Source organism: Mustela nigripes, chromosome 7 (assembly GCF_022355385.1).
Source record: "Mustela nigripes isolate SB6536 chromosome 7, MUSNIG.SB6536, whole genome shotgun sequence".
Lineage (NCBI taxonomy): Eukaryota > Metazoa > Chordata > Mammalia > Carnivora > Mustelidae > Mustela > Mustela nigripes.
The window spans coordinates 85,580,143-85,605,201 of NC_081563.1; the positions used below are offsets into that span (position 1 = coordinate 85,580,143).

The 25,059-nt window shown below is 43.7% G+C and overlaps 1 protein-coding gene across 1 annotated transcript in view; it reads right to left on the bottom strand.

The window, feature by feature from the left end:
• The window catches only part of TGFBRAP1 (transforming growth factor beta receptor associated protein 1), a 72,980-nt gene extending 49,766 nt beyond the window's left edge, over positions 1-23,214 (bottom strand). Inside the window, exon 1 of the mRNA XM_059406364.1 lies at positions 23,158-23,214. The gene's annotated coding sequence lies outside the window, so the exon portion shown is untranslated. The remainder of the gene's footprint in view (positions 1-23,157) is intronic.
• Positions 23,215-25,059: the final 1,845 nt, after the last annotated feature.

Below are 25,059 nucleotides of genomic sequence, written 5' to 3' on the forward strand. Positions count from 1 at the left end.
AATAATATCTGAGGACATAACAAGGACCCAATAAAAGTTTATGATCTAATAATCTTCGATATATCAGACTCAAAGCCCCAGCCCACTTTCGGTTTTTATTTCCCAAGCTGGGTACAGAGAGATGAAACAATGCTGTCTTCTGCCCTTAGCTAGGGAACCAGTGTCCACCTTGTTGACACTGAAGGACAGACTGAAATGTAAGCCAGACACACACTCAAACACAGCCTCCCCCACCTCATGCACTGTCATACTCATTTACATGAGCTGCTCTCACAGAGACTATGAAAACAAGGCAAGAAAGTGGGGCGTGAGGCTCGGAAGGCATCATAGAGGAAGGAATCCTGTCCATCTATCTGGGGCCACAGGAACTTGCAGGGTCCTGGGGAAAGCCAGGGTTGGAGGAAAAAAGTAAGCTTCAGAGTCTGACACCAACTGTTTTTAAAGACTACCATCTATTTGTCATGACCAAACAGAAGCACAAAATCTAACCAAGATGATGTTTTTTTCCCCCATTTCAGTGCCAAAGTGTAAAACAGGTATTGAGATGTAGACATCGAGACATCCTAAGTCCGTGAAAGCGAGGGGTTATGAAATACTGCTGCCTTCCCTGTTCGATCAATAATGGCTGTCTTTTAGACCTGCATGACTGAGTGACTCTAATGTTCGAAGTGTCAGTTGTACCCTTCCCTTTGCAGAAGGAACAGAGAGACAGGCTGTGGGCACTCATAAGCCAATTCCTACTTAACTCTTCCAAGGTGTGGTGTCTTCGCTTCACACGAGAGATGAACCAGACACGTTTGTGGTGAATTTATGCAAACATGGCGTATTTAGTCTAAGGACTGGGTGGACAGAGGACGAGGCAGAGGAGAGCTAGAGCTGTAAGACAAGCATCTGGTTTACTTCAAAGTTTTGTAGTATGAGTGTTTAAGAAGAAATATTTTACTCTGTGATAACTACAACTGCTCAAGTCTTGCTAATGTTCCCCGCTATAGGCCTTGAAAAAAAAATGTGGTTTATAAGAAGCCGAAGGAGACTGATGTCAGCATCATGGTGGCTAAGATGTTCCTCCTTTATATCCTGCCTTTTCACAAGGAATTAGACATCCATCCACAGACCAAAGCCCCAGGCCGGATGCTAGGATCTAGCACCACACACCATGGGACCCAGGGGAGACTCACGCACTCACACGCTCTGCAACAGGTAGGCAGAACTCAGCGTGGGCTGTGGAACCATGGAGCCAACAAACGGCCACCAACCCTGCCAGACCCCTGTCCCTGCAGCTGGGGAGAAACCTGCAGAATGCTGATGGGCGTGGCTATGCACACAAGGGGCAGACTGTGCACAAGTCCAGCCTTCCCCAGAGGAGCTTCCTGCATGCCAGTGCAGCAAACAGCACACAACACCGCACAACAACCTGAGCAGACTGGCCAGTCACAGCAAAGGAGGCATTAAGAGAAACCTTCCCAGGGCTGTGCTTGGCAAGGAACCACTGCAGGGGACTGATCTGTCAGACTGGGGCAGTCTCTGCTGCAGGGGGTAGGGCAGGGGTGCAGCAGCACGGGCCACCCCAGAAGTGTGGGATGAGGCGGCAGACTCCCATTGCTCTGCAGCAGGACCCAAAGTACAGAGGCTGGATGTCCGTGGCTGCGAGAAGGAAGGACACTGGGAGAGAGGGCAATGGGAATTTTCAAGGGCAGAAAGGAGACGGTGTGCAGCAGAAAGTCGACCATGAGCGGGTGGGAACACCACACCCAGGGAGTTCACCAGTGCGTCTCTAGGCACCCCCAATGCCTGAGCTAGACCCACCTCCACCTACGGAGCAGCAGCTCCTGCACATGTGCAGCATGGGAGAGAGCCCAGTAGGCCCAGAGCCCCTCAGACAGCAGGCCTAGATCGCCGGCCAGGGAGAATCCACAAACAAGCCACAGCGCCACCTTCAGGAAAACAAAGGAGAGGTTTCCAGGAGCCGGCTGGTAAGTTGTAAGAACCGGAGAAGACATAAAAGATTCAGAATCCCACCACAAGAGGGAGCAAGGGAGCAGAGTGGAGGCTTCCATGCCCAGAGACCAAGAACCTGCGTACCACCGCGGTGGCCCAGAACATCCATCTCCAGGCCGATTGAAGGAGCTGCCACTATCACAAATGTGAACGTGGCAACGCAAAGCTACAAGGAACGTGACAAAATAAGGAAACGTGCCATCACAAGGAGAGTAAGAACTCCCCCAAAACTGAGTTCAAAGGCATGAAATGTGTGATCTAGCTGATATTTCAAAGTAGCTGCTCTGAAGAACTTCAGTGAGCCACAAGAAAACTCGGCCAATTCAATGAAACCTTGAAAAAAGAAAAAAAAAACACACGAGCAAAACGAGATTTTTACCAAGATAAAGAAATAAAAAAAAGAACGCAGCTGAAATTCTGAGGCTGAAGAACTCAATGAGTAAAATGAAAAATGCAATAGAGCATCTGCGGGAGAGTAAAGTGTCTGGAGGACAGAATAAGTGGTGAGAGGATGGGCATTCTGAAACAACCCAGTTTGGGGAGGACAAAGAGAAGAGAATGAAGAGTGAAGGAACCAAAGTGAGCAACAGGATTCCATCAAAAGAACAAATGCTGGAGTGCCTGGAGTTTCTGAAGGAGAGAGAAAAGGGAGCAGAAAATTATTTAAAGAAATAATAGCTGAGAGTTTCCCAAACCTGGGGAGAGAACTGAACATCCAAGTTCACAAAGCTAACAGATCACCCTATTATCTCAATGCAAAAAAAAAAAAAAAAAACCTGTTAGAAATCAAGGATAAAGAATGAATTCTAAAAGCAGATGGGGTGTGGGGGGAGGGTGGGAACATTGTAAACTTCAAAGGAATCCCATTAGGTTATCCAGAGATTCTGCATTTTTCCCTTACAGGCCAGGAGAATCTTTCCCCTGAGGAATAGATAAAGGTGTGGTGTGTATATACAGTAGAATATTATTCAGCCCTGAGAAAGAAAGAAATGCTGCCATTTGCAACAATGTGAGTGGGTTTTGAGGGCATTCTGCTAGTGAGATAAGTCAGACAGAGGAAGATAAACACCGCATGATCTCACATGTGGTATCTTAAAAAGTCAAACTCATAAAAATAGAGTTCAGTGGTGCTTAGCAGAGACTGCGGGGTGGAGGGCAACTGGGGAGATGTGGTGTAGGGCACCAACTTGGAACGAGGAGATAAATAAGTCCTGGGGTGCTAACGCACAGCCTCCCAATTATCAGCAATGTATTACAAATTTCACAGTTGCTAAAACAGAATCACACGGGGGTAACTGAAAGCTGACAAAATAATATTCTGGTACTTCAAAGTGGTTTATTGCTTTAAGCAGCAGAGAAATTTTCTCCGTGATCTAATTCACAGGATAAACTCACTTAGAGACAATATGAATCATAAAAAGATAGACTGTAGGTCATGCCTCTCTGTATTATCATTAAGTCCAGCTTAGTGGGGTCTGAAGTCAGAGAGGTTTTAACATGGTAATAAAATTGAAAATTTCTCCAAGATGTACAATTCATACTCTATTATGTGATCTCAAACTGATCTGAAATTTAGACATTTTTGATAGAACATACCCTTAAAAGTATGGTCATTTGAAAGTGCAACATTTTAATATTTTTCTCAAAACTGCAAAATATAGACCTGGTGAGGGAAAGAGACTGAAAATATTAATAGACAGAGAGCAATTTAAATAAGGATGACATTACATACGCAACAAGCACTTCTATGTGTGCAAAATAAAGGGCACTGTTCCATTTCCCAATCTCATTAAGGAAGAAGGACTAGAAAAATAAGCAAGTAATAGTGTAAAACACTATGTACTAAGAAACAAGTTAAAATATTAGTAATGACTTTCTACCACCTAGAGAGTCTACACACCCCCGCTGGTGACATTAGAATCTAAGTGAATGTCTTTGAAAATGCTAATGAGAAAATCCGAATTTTCTTTTGCAGGCATACACAGAAACAAACATTAGCTTTCCATTCACGCCTGCAGCCCCTGTGAAAGTCTCTTGCTGCTCTGGCATCTTCCCTCCTATTCTCTATGTTTCTTAAATTTCAGCTCAAAAAATGGCAGTTCCATTCTTTCTGTACACACCTAACGGGGCAGCAGCAATTCTGAGGTTATCCGTGAGCTTCAAAAATGTCTTTCCAGGGGCGCCTGGGTGGCTCAGTGGGTTAAGCCGCTGCCTTTGGCTCAGGTCATGGTATCAGGGTCCTGGAATCAACCCCACTATGGGGCTCTCTGCTCAGTGGGGAGCCTGCTTCCCCCTCTCTCTCTGCCTGCCTCTCTGCCTACTTGTGATCCTCTCTGTCAAATAAATAAATAAAAATCTTAAAAAAAAAAATGCCTTTCCATGTTCTTGACTTAAGATCAGTTACAACAGTTCCAGAGGCTCCCAGAAGCCCAGGAGAGCTGATTCAGATGAGTTTTATAAGCAACGCAACACCAGCTATATATCCTGTTTTTGTGGATACTACATAACAGGGAAAATTTGGATACAAGGCAATTTGTTACTACATAACAGGGAAAATTTGGATACAAGGCAAGACAGGCATAGCGGAAAGACATCAAAACACGGGCAGATGACCACTGACAAACCAAGGAACTCCTGGAGCTACAGGAAGGCTGGCCAAGGGACCTACAAAAGAGAGTCCCTCAGAGTCCCTTTGAAGGAGCTAACTCAGGGGACACCCTGAACTGAGAATTCTACTCTCCAGAACTGTGAGGCAATAAACTTAAATGTTGTTTATTTATTTATTTTTAAAATTTATGTTGTTTAAGTCACTCACTCTATATAGTATTTTTTTATGGCAGCCCTAGCAAACTAATGTACCATCTCTATTTAACATTGTACTGGGAGTTTCTGCCCATTAAGGAACAGTTATAAAAACCTGTAAACAAAGACATAAAACTGTAATTATTTACAGATGTTATTACTGTTTATATGGAAACTCACAAATAATCTTTTAGAATAATTAAAATTTTAGAAATTTTGTTTAATTTTTTAAAAATCAACTTATCGAACTAAACTGCATTTCCATCTACAATTAGGCAACTTAATCTTCCAAAAAAGATATTTACAATCATATTAAAAAATTAAGTATGAGGGAATTATCTAACATAGATGTATAAGATCTTTATGGAGAAAAACAAAATCTTATTGTCCGACATTAAGAAAGACTAAATAATAACCCCAGCAGAGTTTTCTGCAAAAATTGACAAGCTGGTTTTAAAATTGAAATGGCTATTAAAGTACCTATATCATCAAAACAATCTTGAAAATGAAGAAGAAACTTGAAAGACCTACATTAACTGATTTCAGAAACTACTATAAAATTGCAGTAATTAAGATATTAGGAAAGACAAACAGAAATGGAACAGAAGATCAAGTCCAAAATTAGACCTACATGTACACTAGAACAACTGGATAACCTTATGAGGGAAAAAATTTACCTTAAATATTCCTACCTCACACCATATACAGAAATTAATTTGAGCTACATCAAATAATTTTTACAAGTAAAAGCTGAAACTATAGGCTTCTCGAAGAAAACACAGAAGAATATCTTTGAGACGTTGGGGTACATAAAGATTTCTTAGGATGCAAAAAGCACTGACCATAAAAAAAAAGTTGATAAACTGGATTTCATAAAAGCTAAAAACTTGTGTCCACTAAAAGATGCCATTAAAGAAATGAACAGGCAAGCCCCAGACTGGGAGAAAATTTGTAATACATACATCCAGCAAAGGGCTCATATCTAGAATATATAAAAACTTCTACAAACCATCAATAAAGAGGCAAACATTTTTTTTTTTTTAATTCAGAAAAGAAGGTATATGAGGGGCTCTAGCCTGGCTCGTTTGGAGGAGTATATGACTCTTGATCTTGGGGTTATGAGTTCAAACCCCAAAATGAGTGTAGGGATTACCTAAAATAAATAAACTTAAAAGAAAAAAAGAAGGTATATGAGTGACCAATAAGAGAATGAAAAGATATTCACCACTATTAGTCATCAGGAAAATTTTTCTTAAGCCATAATCAAATAACATTTCACACCTATTAGACTGGTTACAATTAAAAAGACTGGCAACACTACATGATAATGAGAACGCAGAAAAACTAAAAATCTCATACATTGTTGGAAGCTGTATAAAATGGTACCATCCCCACAGCTGACATCATAGTCAATGGTGAAAAACTGAAAGCTTTTCCTCTAAGACTAAAACAAGGATGTCCACTCTTGCCACTTCTATTCAACACAGTATTGGAAGACCTAGCTGCAGTAATCAGACAAGAAAAATAAATAAAAATCATCCAGATTGGTAAGGAAGAAGTAAAACTGTCAGTGTTTGCAGATGACATGATACTATAAACAGAAAACCCTGAAGACTCCACCAAAGCAAAACATTAGGATAAATAAATTCTGTAAAGTTACAGGGGTACAAAATTAACACAGAGAAATCTGTTATATTTCTATAAATTAATAATGAAGTAGGAGAAAAAGAAATTTTTAAAAATATATCATTTACAATTGCATTGTAAATAAAATACCAAAAAATAAATTTAACCAAGGAGGTAGAAGACCTACACTCTGAAAACTATAAAACACAGATGGAACACACTGAAGATAACACAAATGAAAGACATGGATTAGAATAATTAATATTGTTAAAATGTCCATACTTTTAAGCAATTTACAGATTCATTGCAATCCCTATGAAAATACTGATAGTATTTCCATAGAACTATAATAATCCTAAAATTTGTATGGAACCACAAAAGACCTTGAATAGCCAAAGCAATCCTGAGGAAGAACAAAGCTGGACATACCACAATGCCAGTCTTCAAAATATACCACAAAGCTGTAGTAATCAAAACAGTATGACACTGGCACAAGAAGAGACCCATAGATCAATAGAACAGGACAGAGGCCCCCAAAATAAAACCACACTTACATGGCCAACAGAGGCAAAATATACAATGGGGGAAAGACAGTCTCTTCAATAAATAGTGTCGGGAAAACTGTACAGCTACATGCAAAAGAACGAAACTGGACCACTTCCTTATACCCATACACAAAAATTAATTCAAAATGGATTAAGGACCTAAATGTGAGACCTGAAACCATAAAACTCCTACAAGAAAAAATAGATAATAATCTCTTGGACATCAACCCTAGCAACATTTTTCTAGATAGGTCTCCTCAGGCTAGAGAAATGAAAGCAAAAATAAGCTATTGGGACTATGCCAAATAAAAAGCTCTTACAGTGACGGAAACCATCAACAAAATGGAAAGGCAATCTACTGAATGGGAGAAGATATTTGTAATATATCCAGTAAAGGGTTAATATCCAAAATACATTAAGAACTTATAAAATTTAACACCAAAATAACAAATAATATGGTTGAAAAATGAGAAGACCTGAACAGACATTTTTCCAAAGTAGTACAGATGGCCAACAGACATATGACAAGATGCTCAACATCGCTAATCATGGCGCCATGAGATGCACCTTACACTTGTCAGAACAGCTAGTATCAAAACAAGAAATAACAAATGTTGGTGAGGATGTGCGGAAAAGGGAACCCTCATGGATCGTTGGTAGGAATGAACATTGATGCAACTACTATGAGAAACAGTATGAAGGTTCCTCAAAAAATTAAAAATAAAAATGCCATGCAATCTAGTAATTCCATTACTGGGTATTTACCCAAAGAAAATGAAAACACTAATTCAAAAAGATATACACACCCTTAGGTTTACTGCAGCATTATGTACAATAACCAAGATATGGAAGCAATCAAGCACCCATTGATAGATAAATAGATAAAGAAGACATGATATGTATATATGTTACATATATGTCTGTATATATCTATATAAAATATACATACTACAATATTACTCAGCCATAAAAAAGACCTTATGGCAACACAGATGGAGCCAGAGAGTACTATGCTAATTGAAGTAAGCTAGACAGAGAAAGACAAATACCATATGATTTCGCTTACACATGGAATCCAAAAAACAAAACCTAAGAACAAAAAACAACCCCTCAAAAACAAACAAACAAAAAAGAATAGAGAACCACAAAATAAACTGGAGGTTCCCTGAGGGGAGGGGATTGGAATGACGGGTGAAATAGGTGAAGGGATTAAGTAGTACAAATCTACAGTTATGAAATAAACTAGTCACAGGGATGAAAGATACAACATAGGGAATATAGTCAGTAATATTGTAGGGGCACCTGGGTGGCTCAGTCGGTTAAGCATCCGCCTTCAGCTCAAGTCATGATCTCAGGGTCCTGGGATAGAGCTCCATGCTGGGCTCCTTGCTCAGCATGGAGGTCACTTGTCCCTCTCCTTCCCCTTCTGCTCCTCCTCCTCTCTCTCTCCCACTCAAATAAATAAATACAATCTTTTTAAAAAAAATAATATTGTAGTAACACTGTATGGCAAAAATGGTGACTACACCTGTCATGGTGAGCAATGAGTAATGTATAGAATTGTGAAATCATTATATACCTAAAACTAATAATACTGTATGTCAACTACATTTCAATTAAACAAAATGGTGTCATCACTGCAGAAATAAGACTTTTTTTAAAAAAATTACATTATTTATTTTCAGTATAACAGTATTCATTATTTTTGCACCACACCCAGTGCTCCATGCAATCCGTGCCCTCTATAATACCCACCACCTGGTACCCCAACCTCCCACCCCCCCACCACTTCATTCCCCTCAGATTGTTTTTCAGAGTCCATAGTCTCTCATGGTTCACCTCCCCTTCCAATTTCCCCCAACTCCCTTCTCCTCTCCAACTCTCCATGTCCTCCATGATACTTGTTATGCTCCACAAGTAAGTGAAACCATATGATAATTGACTCTCTCTGCTTGACTTATTTCACAGAAATAAGACTTTTTAAAATAAAGTTAAACATGCATTTACACTGTTATTCCATAATTTCACTCTGAATGTTTCCAGTTCTCTCGAGTATATAATCAATACCTGCAAAAAGACTTTTACCAGAACACGCACGGCAGCCTTATTCATAATAGCCCCAAACAGGAAACAGCTCAGTTTTACTCATTTGTATCCATTTCAGAGTGGGGTGTTCACATAACTTGGAAGTAAAAAGGAACTACTACTGCTAAGCAACAATATGAATGAAATCAAAAACACCGAATGAAAGAAACGAGACACATTTGGTATATGTTCATTTATATGAAGTTCAAAAGTAGGCAACTCTCCTCTCTAGCAACAGAAATCAAAACAATGTTTACCTTGGAGACAAAGGGGGACCAAATGGAAAGGGACACAAGGAAACTTTCTGGGATGACAGAAACATTCTAGATTTTGTTTTCCATATTGCTTACACAGGTGCATAGATTTGTCAAAATTCACTGGGCTATGCACTTAGGGTCTATATATGCAATTTCAGTAAAAATCCTCACTGGTAAATGTGCGTGTAACTCAACTTGAAGATTATGAAAGTCATTTGGCAGAGAAGAGCCTTTCAAAAAAAGCAAGACACTTCTGGAAAAGATAAGGAAAGGAGACTTGACTCAAAAGATAAAGTGTGACATAAAGCTATGGTTATTAAAATAACGGGGTACTGGTACGAAGTGAATCCAAGAAAACATGTCCAGGCTCCCAGGAACAGATGTGTGCACCCGGAACCTCCCACTTTGACGAGAGCGGCACTGTTTATCATGGGCTGTATGCAGAATCTTTCATGTTCAATAATCAGTGCAGGACAGCAAAGGAAACAGTCAAAAAAACTGAAAGACAACCGGACAGAATGGGAGAAGATATTTGCAAATGACATATAAGGTAAAGGGCTAGTATCCAAAATCTAGAAAGAACTTATCAAACTCAACACCCAAAGAACAAAAAATCCAATCAAGAAATGGGCAGAAGACATGAACAGACATTTCTGCAAAGAAGACATCTACATGGCCAACAGACACATGAAAAAGTGCTCAACATCACTCGGCACCAGGGAAAAACAAATCAAAACCACAGTGAGATACCACCTCACACCAGTCAGAATGGCTAAAATTAACAAGCCAGGAAACGACAGATGTTGGTGAGGATGTGGAGAAAGGGGAACCCTCCTACACTGTTGGTGGGAATGCAAGCTGGTGCAGCCACTCTGGAAAACAGCATGAAGGTTCCTCAAAAAGTTGAAAATAGAGCTACCCTACAACCCAGCAATCGCACTACTGGGTATTTACCCCAAAGATAAAAACGTAGTGACCCAAAGGGGCACAAGCACCTGAATGTTTATAGCAGCAATGTCCACAATAGCCAAACTATGGACAGAACCTAGATGTCCATCAACAGATGAATGGATAAAGATGTGGTACATATATACAATGGAATACTATACAGCCATCAAAACCACCCCCCAAATCTTGCCATTTGCAACGATGTGGATGGAACTAGAAGGTATTATGCTGAGCGAAATAAGTCAATCAGAGAAAGACAGTTATCATATGAGCTCTCTGATATGAGGAATTTGAGAGGCAGAGCAGGGGGTGGGGGGAAGGGAGGGATAAAATGAAATAAGATGGGACGAGGGAGGGAGACAAAACATAAGAGACTCTTAATCTCAGGAAACAAACTGAAGGTTGCTGGAGGTGGCGGGGAGGGAGAGGGTGGCTGGGTGATGGACATTGGGGAGGGTATGTGCTATGTTGAGTGCTGTGAATTGTGTAAGACTGATGAATCACAGACCTGTACCCCTGAAGCAAATAATATATTATATGTTAATAAAAAAAATAACAATCAGCAGTACAGGACAACTGGATACCTGCATAGAAGAAAAAAAAAGAAACTCAATTCCTACCTTCTACCATGGATCGTAATTACTCCAGATAGATTAAGATCCTTAAGAATGAGAGGCATAACTTTAAAACTTTGAGAGGAAAATATGGAAAAAATATGTTTATGACCTTCAGGTAGAGAAGAATTTCCAAAATAAGGTGCAAGAAAAAGTACAAAGACCAGGAAAAAAAGGATTAACTTTGTTCATGCTAAAATGTAAAACCTCTGTTCTTTAAAAGACATTGTGAAGAAAATGACCAAAAAAAAAAAAAAAAAAAAAAAATCCCTGGATGATACAGGGAACTCCTGCAGAAATAAAGTAACAGCGATCTCATAGATGAATGGGGAAAATCTGTGAGCATGTGTCTCTCAGAAGAAGCATGAACAGCCAACAGACATGAAAGAATGCTCAACCTGATTCATCATCTGCAGCTGCAAATTGTAATGACCATGGGACTTCATTTTATACCGTGAAACCAACAAGACATTTGAAGTCCGATGATGTCAGCTGCTTGCAAGAACATGGGAGCAATGAGAACTCTCTACGGAGCTGGTAGAATCTTCTAAACTGGCAAGACCATTCTGGAACCATGGAGAAGACCTTGACATTAGGAGTAAGCCAGCGATCCCACTTCTAGGCACGTGGCTTACAGAATTTATGTTTACCAGGTGATAAGCAAGAACATCATTGGCTGCAATCTTGTTTGAGACAGGGACACTGGGAGCAGCTCACGATCCGTGGACAGGACACAGCGCTGAACGGCAGGAGAGAAAGAGCTGCAGCTACCAACAAGGACAGATCTCCAGCTAAGGGGTAAACTGCAGAGTACTCTACACTGAATGATATGCAAGGCTCTGTAAGACTCAAAAATATGACAGTCCCTCTAATAAACTGTTTAGGGTTTCAGCCATATATACTAAGATCATAACGTGAAGTAAGGGAATGATAAACAAAAATTCAGGGAGGCAGGATAGAGAGTAAGGATAGGCTAGATTGCAAAAGTATTAGTAATGTTCTGCTTCTTAAGCAGAGGTTGCTTTATTTTATTTTTTTAAGATTTATTTATTTATTGGAGGAGAGGGGCAGGGGGAGAGAGAGAGAATCCTGAAGCAGACACCCTGTTCACCATGAAGCCCAATAAAGAGCTCGATCCCAGATCCTGAGACCATGAACTAAGTCAAAACTGAGAGTCAGACGCTTGACTGAGCCACCCAGGTGCCCCAAACTGAGGTTGCTTTTATTATTATTCCTTATATCTTAATTCAGACTATAAATACTCCATAAATACTCCTTTAAGTGTACTGAACAGTAATTAAATAATATGTGTGCATACACACACCCACTAAAAATCCTCTCATTTCCTCAAACCAGCCTACTGGGGAAACAGACCTAGAAGCATTCACAAAATGCACGTTGCTTGTCTAAAATTTCACTGAATGGGAGCGTCTGGGTGGCTCAGTGGGTTAAGCCTCTGCCTTAGGCTCAGGTCATGATCTCAGGGTCCTGGGTTTGAACCCTGCATTGGGCTCTCTGCTCAGCAGGAAGCCTGCTTCCCTTCCTCCCCCTCTGCCTACCTCTCTGCCTACTTGTGATCTCTCTCTCTGTCTCTCTCTCTCTCTCTCTGTGAAATAAATAAATAAATAAAATCTTTTAAAAAATAGTTTAAAAAAAATTTCACTGAATGAAAACATTTATCATAGACATAAATGGTTTACTTCTAATTTCTAAGTTCATCTAAATCCAGTGCTTACTTTACATTGTACCCATATTTACAAAGTCCAATATACGTCAGTCAGCCTATCAGTGATTCCCACAAATCCCCCTAGATTCTTAAAGACAGAGGAAAATACTAACACATGATGGGATGCCCAAGAAGGTAAACGCATCCTCTGGGGTCCCAGCTCCCAGGAGGCCAGCTTCTTCCCCCCTGGACCTCTCCCCAGCTTCAATTCACCTTCCACATAAGCACAGCTGACCCTTGAGCAACCCCCAGCACAATTCAAAATCCACGTGTAGCTTTTGATTCCCCCGAAAGCTTAACTTTCTAGTTGCCTACTGTTAAACAGAAGCCTTACTGATAATATAAGCAGTAGATTAACACATATTTGTATATGTATTATATACTGTATCCTTACAATGAAGTAGGCTAGAGAAAATATTAAGAAAATCATAAGGAAGAGTACTGTATACATAGAAAAAATTTATAGTTCTGCATTTATAGAAAAAAATTTCAGTACTGTATTTAAATTTTAAAAACCCAAGTATAAGTGGACCCATGCAGTTCAAACCCATGTTTTTCAAGGGTCAACTGTATCTCCACTCTTATTTTTGAACCAGTTCAAGATTGGAATTACAAAGTACCTTGCTCCCTCTTCATTTTCTCTGTACTAAATCCCACCAAGGCCAGGACTCATTTAAAAAAAGTCACACAGAAAGAATAAACATGGACTAAGACAATGTTTGAAAGAGATTATCTCGATGTAGAAACAGGCTTGTAGTGCAACATTATAAGATTAAAGAAAAAAAATACATCTGTGTGTGTTCGTGTGTATGTTTATATAGGTAAAAAACACATACATAGACCCCTGATCTGAGACAGAAATACATTCTGCTATAAGAATGCTATGATAAAGTGACATTGATTAAGATGAGATCTTTATCACTCATTATTATTCTTGAACTAATAGAATGACACTCTGCTAGCTGCTGTCACAGAATGTGCATAGAATATGTAAGCAACTTCATGATGGATAAGGTGTCCCATGTGTCTGCAAAAACATCTCCCACTGGAGAATTACAGCAACACTTTAAAATGAAACAAACTCGGGTGCCTGGGTGTCTCAGTCGGTTAAGTGACTGCCTTCAGCTTGGGTCATGATCCTGGGGTCCTGGGACCTAGCCCCCCATCAGGCTCCCTGCTCAGTGGGCAGCCTGCTTCTCCCTCCCTCTGCAGCTCCCCCTGCCTGTGCGTGCTTGCTCTCTCTCTCTCTGTCAAATAAGTAAATAAGTAAATCTTAAAAAAATAAAATAAAATGAAACCACCACTTCAGAGCCCTGTCAGCTCTATGTGCACCAGAGATCACGTCAGAGGGTTAAAACTCAAAAACTCACCAATGGGTAGGACAGCCCTATTATAGCAGGTGCCTTCCTATAACAAGCTAAAGATTCATTCTTCGTCTACATTTGAAAAGGACACCTGTCAAAAGTCAGATTTGCTATTTTTCTCAATTTACATTAATTTCTTTTGAGTTTCTTGGCAATCCATCATAAGTGAACAGAGATCAAACAGTCATCCCAATGTCTGGGCTGAAGTCAGGCCAGGTTCACAGCCATACAGGAGGATGGGCAGGAACATGGACCTCATGCCTAAAACAGTACCATGTTGTCACTGTCCTTAAAATGTTTTGGAAAGTATGCTGCTGCCTCACAGATAAACTCCAAACTCAGCATAAGATAGGCAGCCCTCAAAAACCCAACCTCAGGCAGCCTTTCTGCTCCTAGTATAAAGATGAGTTACAGCTATTGACTTCCTCATATCAGTCCCTGGTAGACCCTGTTTCCTGATTACCCGGCTACATTCAATTCCAAATTCTTGAGTCTGCTAGTTGCTTGAGTTGGAAAGTGCCAAGATCTAAGTCTGTGAGTATCCAAGCGACTCTACAAACTGACCAGTTGTGAAGAGGGATCCTAAGCCAAAACCACTCTCTGAGCACCTTTTCAAGGGTCTGAAACCATGAGTCAGGAAAGAGGTACCATTAACCACAATGGTTTGTTTGAATTTAACAGCATAGCAATCCCTAAAGTGAAAAGCACTGCCTCACTCCCATCTGCTGACTGTAGTCACTTGTACATATGGAGAGAGGTAATGTGTGAGGGTCAAAGCTGGGGTCGGAGGTGGGCATGGGGGGACTGCATATTTCACCCGTAACCCCACACTGGCTGATCACAGGAAAGCAGGTACATTTTTACCCAATGCCTGAAAATGTGCAGGCATTGTCACACTGTTCCTGTGACCTGCAGTATTTCTATACAAAACAAGGACTTTTAAAAAATTTGCATTTTGCCATTTTAATAAAGGACTTGCCTTTTATGGAAAAAAAAATGTTTCTTAAGAAGTTTCTCACTTACTCTGGTAAATATACTTACTATGAATACATAAATAGATACCAATATCCATTACAGGGGAAAACCTTCATGAAAACTGAAAAAACCGGGACACTTGGGTGGCTCAGTTGGTTGGACGACTGTCTTTGGCTCAGGTCATGATCCCGGAGTCCCGGGATCGAGTCCCGCATCGGGCTCCCAGCTCCACGGGGAGTCTGCTTCTCTCTCTGACCTTCTCCTCACTCATGCTCTCTCTCACTGTCTCTCTCTCAAATGAATAAATAAAATCTTTAAAAAAAAAAAAAAAACTGAAAAAACCAACTCTAAAAACCAAACCTAGAAGGGAGTTAAGCAAAGCCGTCAACCGCCCTCGTGCTCTTGGAAAGGGCTGGGAGGGAACACAGCGCCTCCTGGGCTCCATCAGCTGTTTTTGGCTCCATGTCAACGGGTTATTACATGGTCCCCTGTGATCAGGTGGGGCAGCAAAAACACAGAGGGCAGAGCTGATAGCACATCACTGTGGGGAAGAAGGATCCAGAAAGGAGGGCCCCACAACACAGAACAACATTCTGCTGACTGCCATGCAGTTTCAGGCTGGTCCTGAGAGACATTTTGGATGGGAAAAGTTAGAAACCAGTAAGGGGGACCATATTCTGTGATCTTAGCCATGGAGGCTGACCCACGCTGGATCTGGGCCAGCCAGAAATGTCGGGAGATGGGCTTGGCTAGTTGGTATCAGCCCAGCTCAGGTCAGCTTACTACAGAAAGCAGAAACAGTGTGGACAGTGGCTTGTAACCTACTGCCCGGTGTCCAGGGGGTCCTGGGCTCTGACCTGCCTGTCCTCCTCCCTCCCACCACACGCTCATTGTGGGCATCAAGCAGGGCAGGTAGTTGGGACTGGACACTCATTTTCCTTTGATCTGGAAACCTCTATTTCCTATGCTATGTTCTTGACTGAACGAACAGCCAAGTCACAGACTCAAAACTCGCTCTTGGGTGGGAAGAGGGAAATCTTGCTAGCAAAAATTCTTCCACTGCAAACTACCTTCAGATGCTTGCTTTGTGCTAAATTAGCAAAATAAAATCGTAATCAAAGTCCCTACTAAAAACAAAGTGCTACTACTGGGTATTTACCCTAAAGATACAAATGCAGTGATCCGAAGGGGCACGTGCACCCGAATGTTTAAAGCATTAATGTCCATAACAGCCAAACTATGGAAAGCGCGTAGATGTCCATCAACAGATGAATGGATAAAGAAGAAGTGGTATGTACACACACACACACACACACACACATACACACACACACACAGGAATACTATGCAGCCATCAAAAAACCCCCAAAATCTTGCACTTGCAACGATGTGGATAGAACAAGAGAGTGTTATGCTGAGCGATCTCTCTGATCTCTCTGATATGAGGAATTTGAGAGGTGGGGCAGAGGGAGGGAAAAATGAAACAAGATGAGATCGGGAGGGAGACAAACCATAAGACACCCTTAATCTCAGGAAACAAACTGAGGGCTGCTGGCAGGTAGGGGAGTAGGGATAGGGTGGCTAAGTGATGTACATGGGGGAGGGTATGTGCTATGGTGAGTGTTGTGAAATGATGATTCACAGACCTGCACCCCTGGGGCAAATAATACATTATATGTTAATTAAAAAAAATAAAGGCAGAACATGTTCTGGCAAAACAAACAAACAAAAAAACCAAAAAAACTAAGTGGTAAACATCCCTACTTCCTATGGGCGTTCACAGTGGCCTTCAGTCTGCAGAAGTAACTCTCTCTCTCTCTCTCTCTTTGTATCAAATAAATACATAAAATCTTTTTTTAAAAATCCAAAGGAAAAAATAGAGAATTTATCTTAGTAACCACTCGAAAGTCAGATGAAACTTGGTAGGATTTAAAGACTCAGTAGTCACAATTTTTCCAATGATAAGAAAGCTTGACATTTTTGCTTCTTAAACTGCAACTGGGTCCTCTGACAGATCTCCCCTAAATTCTCAAGGGAATATACCAGTGTACTTAGGGGACTGGGCACATGGAAGCAAGAAGAGACATGATGGGGAAAAAGAAGAAAGTTCTGTTCTGGCTCAGCAGGGGCATGGCCAGAGGAATCAAATACTGGGGCTCGGGCAGAGTGCTAGGGACAGTTTCAGCACAAAGTTGCCGGCAAAGTTTCTGCACAGTTGCCGCTGCTGTTTCAGGGGTGGAAGGCACGGCCATGGACTGCATCCCAACCTTAAATTAAAATGTAACTGAGGGAGCACCTGGGTGGCTCACTGGGTTAAGCCTCTGCCTTCGGCTCAGGTCATGATCTCAGGGTTCTGGCTCGAGCCCCGTGTCAGGCTCTCTGCTCAGTGAGGAGCCTGCTTCCCCCCTCTCTCTCTGCCTGCCTCTCTGCCTACTTGTGTGCTCTCTCTCTAATATATAAATAAAATCTTTTAAAATAAATAAATAAATAAATAAAATGGAACTGAGGCATGTTGCTGTTGGGGTATTTTAGACAAAAATTGATCACTACAACCTAATCATGAGAAAACACTAGCTGAGCTCCAGCTGAGGGACAAACTACAAAATCCCTGACTCTCCTCACGAGTCACTAAGGTCACGAAGAGCGAGGACTGAGCAAGTGTCATAGGTCAGAGGCCAAGGACACATGCCAACCACATGCAATGTGTGGAAACTGGATCAGAAGCAGGATTAGGGAACAGAAAACAGAGGTCAGTGGAAAAACCCGCTGAAAATGATTAGTGTATATAAGTTTGGTTAATAACGCTGATGTTAACATATTAGTTTGGATCACTGTACCACACTTGCTCACAAAAGGGGAAGCTGGGGAAGGACATACGTGAGCTCTGTACTCTTCCCAGACTCTTCAGTAAGCCCACAGGCACTTCAAAATATAAAGTTAAAAAGATAACTGTAATCACAGTTTATTGATTTATTTATCTTGCCTTCGAGTAATTGGACAGAGAAAAAGGAGCTCCAAGAATCTCCTTTGTTAACTGGAGAAGAGATGCTCAGAATGATCTGGGTGTCACTAACCCACAAGGACAGAGGAGAGCAAGAAGTGACTAGCCATCCAGCAGAACCTCCCTAGAGCCTCAGGCTATGCTGAAGTGATTCTACTTGCTGCTTTACTGAGTTACTTTTGGAGGTGATTTTTTCTCAAGTTTGGTGTCCTAGCTTAAAATGATGTGTATCAGTAATACCTACAAATTGAGTTTATTGGTTTTGTTTTGTTTTTACCTCCTGAAAATGCATTTCAAAGAGGAAGGTTTGGGACTTCTGCTCATTTGAGGTGTTTCTTCACCGACAACTTCAGACTGAACTGGGGCAAATGTGAGCTGATTCCACTGGGTCCAAAATCTGATATACTATGAGCTTCAGGAGAAGCAGGCAGGCAAAGGGCTCTGAGGGAGACCAGTAGGGTTTGGGGTCAGCAGAGCTGGAAAAGAACAGAGATGAAGGCTTCCAAGGTAAGGATTTGGGCCCCAGAGTTAACCCAGAGAATTGTGGTCAAGCAGGAATGGTCCAAAGCAGGCATTCTCAACATCAGTCTGGGGATCGTGCGCGCCACAGCTTGGACATCTGCTCATGAACTTGGCCAAGTCACTTCAAGCCTCTGTACCTGTTGCCTCCTTGTAAAACAGAAATTTGGACTGGACTATAGACTTCCCCTATACTCCTCTCTAGCTCCTCTGGAGGAAGGGTAGTTAATAACAGTACCATAAGGGAGCAAAGACTTCTAGAAGACTCAGTGTGTGCCAGATTCTTTGTTAAATCGTATCTCCAGGCTCACAAGGAGCCTATAGGTAAGTACTATCATTATTCCATTCTGCAGATGAGGAAACAGATTAGAAAAGCAAAATGACCATGGAGAGCTGGATTCCCACCCAGGTAGCTTGACTCAAGCACCCATTCCCTTAAGCACTGCACATACAGCCTGCCTCGGGGTAAAGACTGCTCCAAGTGTGGACTGAGGAGGGGCACCAACCAAAGACAGCCCCTGCAGATTCCCTCACGTTCACCCCCTGAGAGCCCCAAAAGCCCTGGGTTTGGATACCACACACGTGATGTAAATGATTTTCTTCCACTCCCACAGTTCTCTGAGAGGTGGATACTGTTATGGACGTGAAGACATTTTTCAGTGGCTTGTTCAAGGTTACACAGCTACAACGGGAGGAAACCGGCTTAAACCCCAGTTCCTGTTTCTGATTTCATGGCCCTATTCTTTCCACTCTAAGGACCGAAGGGGGCAAGTTGATCTCAGATCCTCTTTGAGAATTCAGTCCTCCTGAAGGAAGTGACAATTCTAAGCATGAGGCGACCACGGTACGAGGCCTTCAGATGATGTCCTGTCATAGCTCACTCAGGGACACTTGTTCCCAGCGGGGCCCTCACTTTCCCATGCTGAGTCCAGAAGAGGAACCCTCTTATCATCCTTCAGCTTACCTTCTTGCTGCCAAACAGCTTACCCCCCCGCACCACGGCCCCCTCAGCAACTTTAGTCACAAATAAATGGCTCTTAGCAAATGTGGTGCAGTGTCAGCACCACCATACCAAATTTCAGACGCAGAAATGATATATATGCTCCCACTTTGCCCCACTGACCTAGTAATTTTATCAAAACAGGATATATGCTTGTGTGACTTAAATTCTTATGGAACGGTACCCCAGGCTGGCTCCTGTCCCACGTTCTCCGCTTTCTCACAGCCATCTCCTTCGTGACTCAATCTTAAATTTGCCAGGAATCAACAGCAAAAGTATTGACTTGTTCCACAGACAACACTTTCCTCTTTTGATAAGGACCCAACTGGAGAAGTGCTTCATGTTATCTTTGCCCTCATGTGAGAGAAATAGTGTTCAGACTAGCTATCGCACTAACGAATCTGCTCCAGTGAGCCGAAAGTGCATCTAAAAGAAGAAGAAGAAAACACAGCTCGTGTCTAACGTCACCTTTGTCATCCTGATAGTAGCAAGGCTCATACGTTTATGTAATTATTCATAGCTGGTATCATTTTCCTTGGCACGTACATGTAAATACACATATGTAAATGGACACACACAAATACACTATGCATATTATACATATAAACACACACTCTATATGCATACGTATGATATGCAGGCATCCTCAAGTATGTATACACTATGTACATACAAACACATACACATACCATATGCATATACACGGCATGTCTATGTATGTGTATTTCATATACACCCTATATATACTGTCAGCAGTTACAACTGAAGGGATTTGGAAAGGGAAGGAGGGGACAGAAGAGGAGCAGGAGGGCACTAGGTCTCAAGGGCATCTCTTTTAGTGCATCTCCTCAATACTGGACCTTCAAAGAGCCACAAAGAATTGCGGAGTGCCTGCTGGAAGCTAGGCCATTGTCCTCTTTTACATTCAGCATTTTCTTGAGTCTTTCATTTACTCAAAAGCAGTTACTTGACTCTCGAGAAAAGAGGAAAGATCTTGCTCTCAAATCATCTGCAAGATTGCACAACATGCTCCATGAGTGCTCCTGTTCTTTTGCACCAAACACTCAAGCTCGTTTGGGGTGGCCCCGAACTGACTTGTTACGTCTGCGTTCATTTAGGAGTTACGTGTTTTTTAATAAAGCCAAACGGGTCAGGTGGGCCACAGAGGAGATGAGTTGTAGAGTCCTGGCCAAATTATTCCAGCAGTATCCAAACATCTGGCTACCACAAAGGATTCCTTTAATGTATTTCTAATGAGGACTGGATTCAGACCAAGATGAAGAGGCTTAAAGCAGTAAGAAAAATGTCCTCATGCTTTCTTAAAGGATCGCACATTTTTAATACTGGTGTGAAGGAAGAAATCGTAACAACTACTTTTTCTTTCCTCCTCCCTAAACAGAAATGCTAGCTGCAAATTGGGCCTAGAAAAAGCATTTTTAAAATAGGGAGTTCTGGGTTTTTAAAACTGGTCCACTAGAGGAAGAGGCCCTCTTACAAACTGCTGTTGTTGGAGGGTTGGGTGAGGCTGGAGGAAGCCCCCTCCAACCCATCTCCCCAGCCCCTTGTTGGTGGATAAGCTCTCCACAGGCCCTTGGACCAAGGGCCGCTGTTACCAGGCATGAGTGCAGGAGGAAAGGCAGAGGACCTGAAAGTGAGGGGCAGTGCCACAACTTTCACCTGAAATCTTTGTAAAATGTATACTGTGAATGTGTACAGCCAATTGGAATTCAGAACCCACTATAAGTCTAACTCCAGGTTAAAGTATTCATCGGGTTAACAATTTCTCAGAGCAGGGGCCCCCAGGTGGCTCAGCCAGTTAAGGGTGTGCCTGTGGCTCAGGTCATGATCCCAGGACCCCAGGATGAGTTCTGCATCAGGCTCCTTGCTCAGCGGGGAGTCTGCTTCTCCCTCTACCTTCTGCTCCCCCTGTCTATGCTCACTCGCTCGCACTCTGACAAATAAATAAATACCTTAAAAAAAAAATTCTCAGAGCATAAAACTACTGATTTTCAGAGCTGGGATACAGCTTTACAGCCTCATTTACATTTATTACTAGTTAATCGAGGACCTACTAAGTGCCAGGCCCTGTGCCAAATGCAGTTTCTTATTAGAGCACATGCATCTTTCCAATATGACTTCTGTTTTGTTTTGTTTTAAGATTTATTTATTTGACAAATATCACAAGTAGGCAGAGAGGCAGGACCCTGGGATCATGACCTGAGCCAAAGGCAGAGGCTTTAACCCACTGAGCCACACAGGCACCCCATGACTACTGTTTTGATTGAGGAAATCGAGATGCAGAACTTTCCATCAGTTGCCCAAGGCTCACAGTTAGGAAGCGGCAGGAACAGGGTATGAACCCAAAGCTCCATGCTCATCACCACTGTGGAATAGCACTGTCCCCGTTTTGTAGAGGAACTGGAGGCCGAGGAAGGCTCACTGCAGACAGTTCCAAGGGATTCTGGTCAGTACTCTTTCCGGTGCCACACATCAAAGAGGCCACTTCAATGACTGCTGAATCTGCCCGGCTAGCAGAAATGGAAGGAAAAAGCAAGGGAAGTAGCCAGCCAGAAGTTCCTATTAATTGACCATAGCTCTGAGAGCTTCCTGATGACCAACAGAGAGATGCAAGTCCCCATCAGGAGGGAGCAGTGGGCACAGGCAGGCCCACCCACGACCTCAGTTCTGACTCAGGTCACCATTCACACTGCCCTAGGACCCTCCTCACATACCTGTCAGTTCTTTCACCTGTCACTAAAATCACACCAGCAGCCGCCTGCCCTCACTCCGGATGGACAGGAGGCTAACCACAAGCACTTCGTCAAGGATAAAACCCTGCTCCGACAGGTTTTGACCCCAGTGCCCGCCGGATACAATCCATTAGCAATAAGAAGCTGTGTGAACCCCAATTTCAGCACCAGATAGAATCCCCAGGAAAACCAGGCTGGGGCGGGGGAGGGGGGACTTTCCGAGGATCACCCAACATCCCCTGGGAAGAAGCAATGACAGGGGCAGACAAATGGAGACTACAGCTCCTGTCTTTAAAGTCGTACCCATATAACCCACAAGAGGCAAGCGGAGAACTCAACTTCCATCTGCACCTCCAGAAGGCAATGGAAAGGAATAAATCCCATAGGGGTGGCAGCTTCCAGCCCTTGAGGTCTCTTCCCTTCTCCCTGGCATACCCCTGCCCAGTCTGCCAGTTCAGGGGCAACAATTCAGGCCCGAACGTGACCCGGAATTTGAACTCTGAAATCCCAAGAGCTCCAGGAAACATCAATTAAAGCGACAAAACCATTCCTTACACGGAGTGGCGGGGCTAGGGGCGCAGGGGTGGAGTCCTCGGCTCCTCCCCGCCAGAAAACCGAAAGCCTACCCCAAACCCGGGACTGGGTCTTCTTGGATCTTAACCCGCCTAAAGACACACACCTCTCACATCATCCACACCCGCGGACCCCAAGCCCCGGCACACCTGCCCCAGCCCACACGCACGTGCACACTGGCTCACCCCAACAAGCCCCCGCCCCCCCAAGGCCTACACACCTGTCCTCCTCCCCACTCACACACACCTGCCGGCTCGCGCCCCGCCCCCACCCCCTAGGCACCCCCTCCTCACCGCTCCCCGCCCCACACCCTCCGCTCGCTGCCCCCAGCACCGGGCGCCCGTCCCCACTGGGCCACCGCCCTCGGCACTCACCCGCGCGGCGCCCGCCGGCCTCCGCGGTCCCGCGCCGACCCTGCGGCCTGGGGCCCCGCGCCGCCCGCCGCCGGCTCCCGGCCTGCCGCTCCTGGGCTGGCCCGGCCCCGCCGCCGCCGCCGCCGCCGCTGCTTCCCGTCACGTGGGGCGGCCGCCGGGCGCCGGCGGAGGGCGGGAGCGCCGCGGTCCCAGCGCGGTCCAGCCGGGCGCCGCCGCCCCGCCGCCCCGCCGCCCCGCCGCCCCGCGCCCGAGGCGGCTCTAAACTGCGAGCTGCGCCGTGGTGGGCTGCCCCTCGGCCTCCGTTTCCTCCCGCCTGCCGGGATCACTTCTGCGCGCTCGCCTCGGGGCGGTGCGCGGGGTCAGATGAGTTAATTCTTGTAAAAGCACTTAGAACACCGCCTGGCACGGGGTGGGTGCCCCAGGAGCGCCGGCGGGGACTGCTGTTGTTAAGGTATTTTCTCCTCCCCCACCGGCACTCAGAGCTTCGGGAAAACACGGGCCCTCCCTGATTTGTTCGCCGCTCAGTTTCTAACACGAACGCGGCGCTGGGCAGAGGGTAGGCTCTCGGGAATACCTGCCGAGTGAATGAATGGACCAATCAGTCAATGAGTCCTGGAAAGGCTTGACCGCGCTGCCGTCTGACAGAGTTGGGCTTGGGGAGTTGGCTAGCGGGTAGTACCCGCTGTGGGGCTGAAGTGTCCCTTTGCATAGGCGCTGCCCAACACACCCAAGCCCCTGGCTAATCCAGAGCCCCTGGGGCCGAACGGGATCCCTAGAGAGGACTGTACATTTACATGACGCATTTATTTTAAAGGGGAGTCCTGGGTCTTTAGTAAAGTCTATCAGTAGCTATTCCTTTGCGTCATCAGCTGCAATGAAGAATCCTGGGATACTACAAATCCACGAATCTCTCTCTTCAATATATAGTCAAAATCCAGTCTTAAGATGGAACAGTTAGGAACCTTCCTCCAGAGTTGTTAGCGTTCCATTATTAGCATATAAACGGCAAATTTTCTAAATGGTTTTCCTGACTTTAGAACCCATCAGCGAGCTGTGGCCCCAGTTTTCTTCTGCCACCGCCCCCAAGGGATTGTAAAACAGTTGTCATCCTGAATCTGGAGGCAAATACTGGATTCTACTCTGCAGTCTTCTGTTTCAAAGGGAGAAGAAACAATGACCCCTTCCCCCAATAAAGTTAAAAGGAAATAAAGAAACAACAAGAAGCAATCTTGGGTGGCCTCTCCTTTACCCACCTCCCTTGTAAGTTCATGGCCACACACATGCCCCCTCCTCCCCCCCCCCTCCCCGCCGCCCAATGAGTGCTTCAGTTCTGCCCAGTGGAACCAGATTAGCATTGGTATGGGGAACTGGTTTCCCTGAAGGGCAGAGCTATGACCAGCAGTTGCACTTCAAGGGCAAGAGGTAGTGAGTGGACTCAAATCCAAGGAGGCCTGCAGCCAGTGGAGCCAGGGAGCAGAAAGGCATCAGAGCAAATTCAGCCCAGTCGCCTCATTCTGCCCAGGCTCTGGGAGAATATGTGAGTGACCATCACCTAATCACTGACCCAGCTGAGCCTAGGATTTGTGCTTTTCTATGTTAGTGCCCTACTCTACATCATACAGAGAGCTGTGCAAAACTGGTTGCAGAGGTGACCATCTCTTGAATGCCAGATGCTGGTGGTACAGCAATGATTTCATTTAAGCCTTGCCATATCCTTGTGAAGTGGGCACTAGTAATGTGCCCAATTTTGCCCTCAAAGCAAAGTCCCAAAAACTTGTCCCAGTTTCCATGGTGGTAAGAATAGAGCAGGAAGAAGAATGCGGAATTCAACACCACAGTAAATCTTTTTTATTAAGTTAAATTCTATTGATTGGTTAGTTGATGGAGCATTTGTGTTCTGCT